The 7,914-nt window shown below is 41.2% G+C and overlaps 1 long non-coding RNA gene across 1 annotated transcript; it reads right to left on the bottom strand.

The window, feature by feature from the left end:
* Window positions 1-2,626: 2,626 nt before the first annotated feature.
* LOC106945755 (uncharacterized) lies at window positions 2,627-7,598 on the bottom strand. The gene is made up of 2 exons (XR_001424631.1): window positions 5,139-7,598; window positions 2,627-4,953 (listed from the first exon to the last, which is right to left on the bottom strand). It is a non-coding gene; the product is annotated as an uncharacterized LOC106945755 (long non-coding RNA).
* Between the last annotated feature and the right edge of the window lie 316 nt (window positions 7,599-7,914).

Raw genomic sequence — 7,914 nt, 5'->3', positions numbered from 1 at the left:
TGGTTCATTTTACTTCAGCTCTGAATGACGGAATAAAAACTCTCGGCTGCATTTTCAAACGAGAGGAAAACAACCGAGGTCGAAAGGTGCCGGCTCGTTGGCGCTTTTGTGTGAATTTATGATTTGTGAAAAACAAAAAAAATTGTTCCGTTTTTTTGTTTTTTTTCACATGAAATCCCCAGGATGCTCACATTCAGTCAGTTCCAATCAAAAATGCTCAGCTGGCGTCGGAGCAGTGAGCAATGGTGCAAATCTGACGTCTACAGCCAGTGTCACGAAACCTCTGACCTGTGGACACAGCATGCTTTTTAGTTGCTAAAGTGTTATTCTGAGCTGAGCCTCATGTCAGCAGTCAAAGAGCTTCTTAACTTCACAGCCAAACTCAACTTAATGTTTTATCCTCCACCTTCAGGAACACAACATAAAGTCTGCTGTGCAAAGTAGTTTGTTTTCCACTACAAAATAAATCAAGTATTTGAACCTTCAATTACAAAAGATTTTAAAGTCGCACTGACAAAGATTAGGATGTACAAGATAAAATCACCTCCAAACCAGCCAGACTTGATTGTTATATTTAATTTGGAGTAGCTCTCCAGACTTTCTGAAGTGTCTCTCAAAGTTTTAATCTTGTAGATGTTCCAGGATGCTGCCCAACAAATTATGTTTGATATGTTGAGTTATTGTCACAGATTCAGCCAAAGAGACTGGAGCAAATTGTTCCCTGATGAGCGGCTGCTGGTAAAGACTCAGACTGATCAACTAGGGAGACTTGAAGCAGAAGAACCCAAATGCAGTCGACACACCACAATCATCAATTTCTCACTTTTATTGGGCGAATTATAATTCGGAGTGTAACTGAATAAAAGTGATTGAATCGTTTCAAGAGCTGCAGAAAAGGTTTTGGAAATAACTTTGTGCTCCACAACAATGTTTGATGTTTGGTCCTAATTTCATGCCAGAGGTCAGAATATTTGCAAAGCCCACAATACTCACAATCAAATATAAATCAATATTCATCGATTTTAAAAGTGATGTGAAAAAAAGGGAGTGGAGTTCCAGTGACCAATTTGTTTTTTTTAGCGTTGTTAAAATGTGAACTCTTTTCCTGTAGTGTTGTGCTCAGTGCCCCTTTGAAGGCCATTTAAATTCAATTGAATGTGTTTATATAACACCAGTAAGTCTCACAGGTCTTTATATCTGCTACCTGTGTGTCTGTGGTGAACAGACTCTCCTGTATGTTCTTTGCTTTTCATGCAAACCGCAGCAAGCACTAAAGCTGTGCTGCTTCCCCTCACAGACACTCGCTGTGCGCTCGCTTATTGGATTTTCAGTCTTCATTTCCATTTCTTTATTTAGATCAATACGCGGCCACAGAGACGCTCAGTCACACTTTCTCAAGTAAATGAGTTTCTAAGAAACACTCGCAGTACGTCGCCCTGTGTGGTTTGGTCCAAGGTTAGTCGATTTAACAACCAGTGATTTATGCGCTCGTACGGTAAGCCAATGTGAATAACGACGCTGCGTGAGTTGATTTCGGTTGTTCGATTCAAGAATTGTTTTTTTTTTTTTTAATGAGTATTGGTGCGCCAGTGAATGGTCACAGCTCTGTGTGTTGACTATCGACAGTTTGTGTTTAAACACGTGCACAAAACAGCACCAGATGTTTTACTGTTTTGCCACCAAAGTGACTTGATAGATGTGCGGCAAGTTGTGTCGTTAAATTAGATAACGACACGTTTTAAACTTCTACCACTTGATTGTAAAGTAATTTTGGGGCAGAGGAGAAATTGTTAGTCCTCTGTCGTCATTTTATTGTTTGGATGGAGTAGAGTATGGTGGACGTTCAAAGGTCTGGTTCAATTTCCATGTGATGTCTGAAGTTGTCACATTCATTATCAAGCAATTATTAGGCAGTGAAAATACCATGTCCAACAATCATACAGCTGAGGAAGGAGACGGGTTTTTGTCTGGAGATGAAATGTGGAAATTAATCCCAGAACAAAATCAACAGACCTTTTGAAGAGGACGAAGGCAATACTCTGGGAAAAAAAAAACAAAAAACAACACACATAAAAAACCTGAATACAGTTTGTGGAACACATTATATTTATACCAGAGCACGAAAACGTGGTTTCAGCTCATCCAGGAGGAAGAAATGCTGCGAGTCAGTAACTTAGTGCAACCTGCCGGGTTTCCTCAAATAGAAACTTTTTAACCAATTTGAATAACTAATTGATCTCACTGTTACTGTAGCTGATAACTAGGATCAATTAGAATGTATGCATGATTGAATTAAAATGATTCTTTTGAGACAGTGTTTCTGTGAATCGGTGGCATGTAAATAAACAGGATTAAATTGTATATTTAACAGTACAGCAATTAAATTGTTCAGCAGTACTTAGTCACGAGCTTCTTCTAAAAACTCCAGCTCTAAGTTGCTGACAAGTTGTCCAGATTATCCTTTCTGTAAGTTTTCAACATTTACACTTTCTTCAGTTTGTTTTTTATTACCTTTCCTAAAGTTGATCTGTTCAGGTTATCCCAGTCCCAGCTGCTGATGGGAGACGGCTTAACGCCTTGAAGAATCCAGCAATCAAAATTAAATGAACACAAACTTTGAAAGGTTTACTATTCATCCCATTTTATTTACAATTGACATTTTTTTGGAAATGAGTGTGATTCGGTTTTCGTTCTTACTGCATTACATGATTATCAAACTGCAATAATCAACCACCAATAAAAATACATGTTAGTCGAGGAAGGTAAAACCAGAGACAGAAGACACTAACCTCTTACAACATTGATCGTCGGAAAGCAATAAATCTGAAACTCTGGCTTTTGTCTGTCCTTTTGAAAAAGCATATTTCGTATTCCAGCACATCTTGCATGTTTCATACTCGGACGTTTCAGATGAAAACATTTTCTGCAGAGAAATTACAATGAAAACTACAATGTCCCTGTCAGACATGCGAGTTCATCTTTACATTTTGACTTATACGAAGTGTTTTTGATGAAAGAGTTCAGGATTACCGTAAATCTATTTTTATTACATGTTGACAATGTGCGGTGATTGGTGCTTTTTTGGGGGGAGCATTTCCAGAAAAACAGCCGGGAAAATCAGTACTTAGCACTCTTTAAAGTATGTAGACTTATTAATGTGGCTTTGTGGTTTCTCAATAGAGCTACTCTATTAATGTCTTCTCAAAGAATAGACACTGAATCTGACTGGAGTTTGACTGTATAGTTCTGGTCTGGTATAGAGCATGAACATTATGAACCTTGTGCACAGACCAAATATTTATTTTTTATCCAGTTAAAGATTATTTTACTGACTTCCAGGAAAGCTTGGACGAAGACAAAAACAACACGCTCGGATGGAAGGAGATTAGTGAATTCAGGAACGTGCCACAAGGCTGCAAAGAAGTAGAAAATACAGGATCAAATGTGTCTCTGCCCAGAAAGTACCAACCAGAAAAAGAAGCTGATGCTCCAAAATTTACACCTTCAGGAAAGACTAAAACGTGCAGCCGCCTACATGAACGAGATCAGTTACTTCTGGAGAGAAATGCGACACTCAAAGGATTTGGTCTCGGTGTTAACAGGTGAGCTTGGATGAGTCGGGGTGAGATTTTCACACCCAACAATGCTGCACCAGCTATAAAGCATGGTGGGGGCGGAGGCATGCTGTGCCATTAGTGGTACTGGTGCATTATCATCAAATCAACCATTAAAAATATAAAACATGAATGAAGGCCCCTAATGGGTGCATGGAAATTTTTCACCGCAACTGTAAACACTGAAAAAACACACAAAAGTTGTAGTAATAAATAACTTACTAAAAAAAGAAAATTTTTACCTAGAAAGCACTAATTATACATTCTTAACTTGTGTATAAAATTAAATAAACGTCTTCTTGAAGTCAACCGCGGGTGAAACGCAGCAGAATACGAGACGGAAACGACACTCTGCCGAGGTCTACCGATGTACCGCACAAGAAACGAGGAAAAATTAAAAGGACACAAAACAAACATTGCTGTTATTTAAACATCTCTAAAGAAAATCTCCAAACATTGCTTTCTCTCGTCTATGCAGAAGTCATAAATAGTTTCCCACAGTAAATCCCTACGGAGGAAACAACGAAAGCAGCACTCGGGTTCTGTTCAAACAATAAACAGCATCTGTTAGTCACAGCAGGCCAACGCAGGTCAGCAGGCGCAGCGGAGAAACGTGGAACAATTACAGATCCTCACCGCAACTCGTCATTTACTTTCTCCTGCTCAGCGCTCTGAGTAAGACTGGATGGACGGCTTTAGGCCAAATCCGAGCAGCTTAGCACAGCGCAATTAATAACTACCTCATGGAATAATCACCTCTTGCTTCATCTCTGTTGTTTTTCCCAAACGATGATGATAAAAAAAAAAAAAAAATGTGGGACGGTCCAAGATGGCGCTGGGATGCAGCTGAGCGAGGGGGAGGCATTTGGGCCGTGACTCATCTCTGGGTCAGTGCTCTTCTCCTTTTAGTTGGCGCAGCGCCATTTAGTGATGCAACCGACTCTCTGAGAGGACGAGGTGGAAACGTCGCGCCTGGCTTCATGCAAAACCGCACAGCCGCGTTTATCGCGGCTCCTTGATTACAGAAGCAAAGGCCTGCCGCCCTAACAACGTGAGCACGACATGTTCGTGGATTCCAGCATGCGTGAACCCGGTCTGTGCTTAGAAACTGTAAAGAGAACAGAAAACAAAAACGCTCCCATCAAGTTCTTCACATCTCCGGCGGATGCAGTCCGACGCGGCGAATCCAAAGCGCTGGGGGGTCAGTGCGGCGTTCCCTTCCTCCTCAGCTCCAGGCTGTGCAGACCCTCCTGCCTGCCCAGGGCGTGCTGCGCGCCGACTCTGTGGGCCATCTCCGTCGCGGTGATGTCGATCTGAGCATACCTGGTGGAGCTCTTTCCTGTCAAAAAAAAAAAAAAATGAATAATTGCAGGAGAAACAAGGTTGTCATCTGGAATTCATCTGGAAAAGGTCTTTTCTAGAGTCTAAGCTCAGAAAAAGTTTATTGCTTCACCGACTAACTCGTCTGAGCTAGTAGAGCGCAATGAGAAGGCAATAAACAAAACCTGACAGTAAAATATTCACCTGAATTGGATGAGCTGTGTCTAAGCCAAAATCAAAAGACTTCACAAAAAAAAGTTACCTGCAGATGCGTCAGCTAGGAAATCCAGGGGGGGAAAAAAAGCAGCTTTCCTTTAATCTACACCCGTACATAGCCACAGAACGTCTTGCGTCACCGTGTTTTTAAAAACAACAGGAAACACATTCAGCGTGTGCGTGGCGCTGAATGCGATTACTCAATGCCCTGAGCCTTTGATGTGTGCGCCTGCTTAAACCTGCTTAAAGTTGAGTTCAGTTCTAATAAAAGAGATCACAAAGATGTCATGAACAATGCAAACCGTAATGCCTTAAGCTGTTTGTGAACTGGTAGGAGAGGGCTGCTTCCAAAGCCAGGCTCAGGGCAGATTTCTGTCTGGATTGAACTCGGATGCGACAAAATCATAAAGAAATAAAAATAGAGGGGAAAAAAAAAGAGTTTTTTTTTTTATTTATTTCATGGTCTTTTCTGCAGAATATTTACATCCTTTTGCTGCTGGAAGTTTTAGCTCATCTGATAATGAATAAAAATAGTTGGTCAACAGATTTTGGACCAGTACAAACATTATATAAGGAATTATAAGCTGCAGGATCTTCTGGGTCTTTAAATTTCTCCTTCTGCGCAAACCGGATCAAGTTTCCACACATAAATCAGAGAAAATATGCAAATAATTCAGCTGAATTTTGTCTTTCATGTCTTTATTAATACAATCACTGCCAAAAATGCTTCTTTTCACTCGTCTTATATAAAATTCTAATTTTCTGACAAGCAACATCTTGTTTATTTCAGTTACCAAAGCAAACAGAAATAACTTAAACATGTTTGTATGTAATGAATCATTATGAAGTAAATACATCTCTATAAATCGGGATACAAACCATTTTATAGAGTTGCACCAGTCACACTTAGACTCAATATTAATGCAAATGGCTGCTGTTCTGCACCTCGGTCGTGTTTTATCGTCTCTCAGAAAGGGAAAGAAATTCAACCCGGCTTCTCCCGGCTATCGGCGGTCCCGGTAGGACGACTCCATTAGAGAGGGCCAACTCACAGCTGCGACCCGAGGGCCTCGGTGGTGAGGCAGGACGCCCTTCCTCCCGGGTGACTCGTTAATAAGAGATAAACTGCAACGCCGCCATCAAGGCGCCGACCTCTGACCTCACGCCCTTCTCGTGTTCTCGGAGGCAGCGACGATAAGACCAAACCCGTCTGTGAATTACGGCTCGCCGCTCCGTCTCCGGTCACCGGGACTCCGACGTCTTTCGGTAAAAGTTCCGGTGGGAGTCTTGCGGCGGCTGATGGGACCGAACCGAGTCACCGATGATTCATGCGGCCACAGCGACTCTTTATCCTGCCCCCCGATGCAGCCTTGACATTAGCGCGCTGAATTATTGTAAGCGGGCTCTTTCAGAGCGGTCTGCCGGGTTTGAGGAGCAAATGCCTGAAAAAGCGGCTGCGTACAGATGGTGATCAGAAACAGGGAAAGCTTTGTGGGGAAAAAAAAAAAAACCGTCAAGGTTCAGCGCTTCAAACACTCGCTTCTATATTTTTTTGGTGTAAAGTTCATGGACACACCAAATCTGACCTTTTCTCACACATTTAACTGCTTTGCTCCTGGACTCCTTTCTTGAGGAGAGAGGAGTCCAGGTGTGAATGAGGAGTGTGTGTGTGTGTGTGTGTGTGTGTGTGTGTGTGTGTGTGAGGTAGAAATGATGCATGTAAACCACTGGATGATTTAACTGGAGCACAGTAATATTATATGAATGTGCAAACTAAAACTGAAGCAGTGCAAACTTTGCACTCTGTCATGTTTGTTTATGTTAGCATTAGTATGTTGTCTGAATGCCTGTGAATATGTGTCAGAAATGTTTCTGATATAAATTAGGTTATTTTGGAAAATTTAGAAATTCAGTCCATAGCTCTTTAGCTAGATTTAAACAGTAACTAACAGGTTGCTACATGTTATTCAAAAGAAGGAATGCGGCAAAGCTCGACTGTGGAAAAACTTTTACTCTGGAGAAACTTTCAGGTACAACGATGATTGTTTATATTCTTCCCTCTAAAGAACCAAGACCTGATCAATACGTTACGATACCATCAGTGTTTTTGTCCGGATTGCACTGTGCTCTAACTATAATCTTCTTTTTATCAAGATTTTTTCTTTTTTTTTTTTTTTTTCCCCTCAGAGACAACTTTCAGGCGTATCACCTCGGTCCTGAATTTCATGTGCATCCTGAAAGCAGCACCAGGAGAAACCAGCGCCTCTCGGCTTCTTAGCAGCGACCTCAGGCCAGAAGAGGACGGCGCCTCCACCTGAGAGAGACTGCAGTCTCATCGGATTAACAGCAGGGAGCGACTGTGGACCCGGATGTTGTCGGAGCTCATTTTTCCTGCTCATTTGGATAAATTCCCGCTGGAAATCACGACTTCCTCCAGGTTTGTGTTTCTTTTTCAAGCTCGGGTTTAAACAACTTTTCAGCTGCGTTCTTCTCCGTTTCCTGCAGCGTTCATGGGTAAAAAAAAAAAAAAAAAAAAAAACTATTTAGAGAGAAGACACTGTTGTTATTAGCAACAGCCTCTGTAACCATGAATTTGAATAGTAGATTAAATCAGTTAAGTAAGCTTATATTGACAACTGAAAAACAAAAAAAAAACTCAATTTCCCTTGGATCATCACAAAGATTTACTTTTAAAACCCACAAAGGATTTACTGAAGAATAAACAGACTGTGATCTGCTGATGAAAAGTCATCCTACGGGCTGA

This window comes from Poecilia latipinna, unplaced genomic scaffold (assembly GCF_001443285.1).
Source record: "Poecilia latipinna isolate Pla-1442-1.1 unplaced genomic scaffold, P_latipinna-1.0 Scaffold160, whole genome shotgun sequence".
NCBI classification, from domain to species: Eukaryota; Metazoa; Chordata; class Actinopteri; order Cyprinodontiformes; family Poeciliidae; genus Poecilia; species Poecilia latipinna.
Note: the sequence above shows the minus strand (reverse complement) of the source record. Positions and strands in the feature narration are given on the sequence as shown.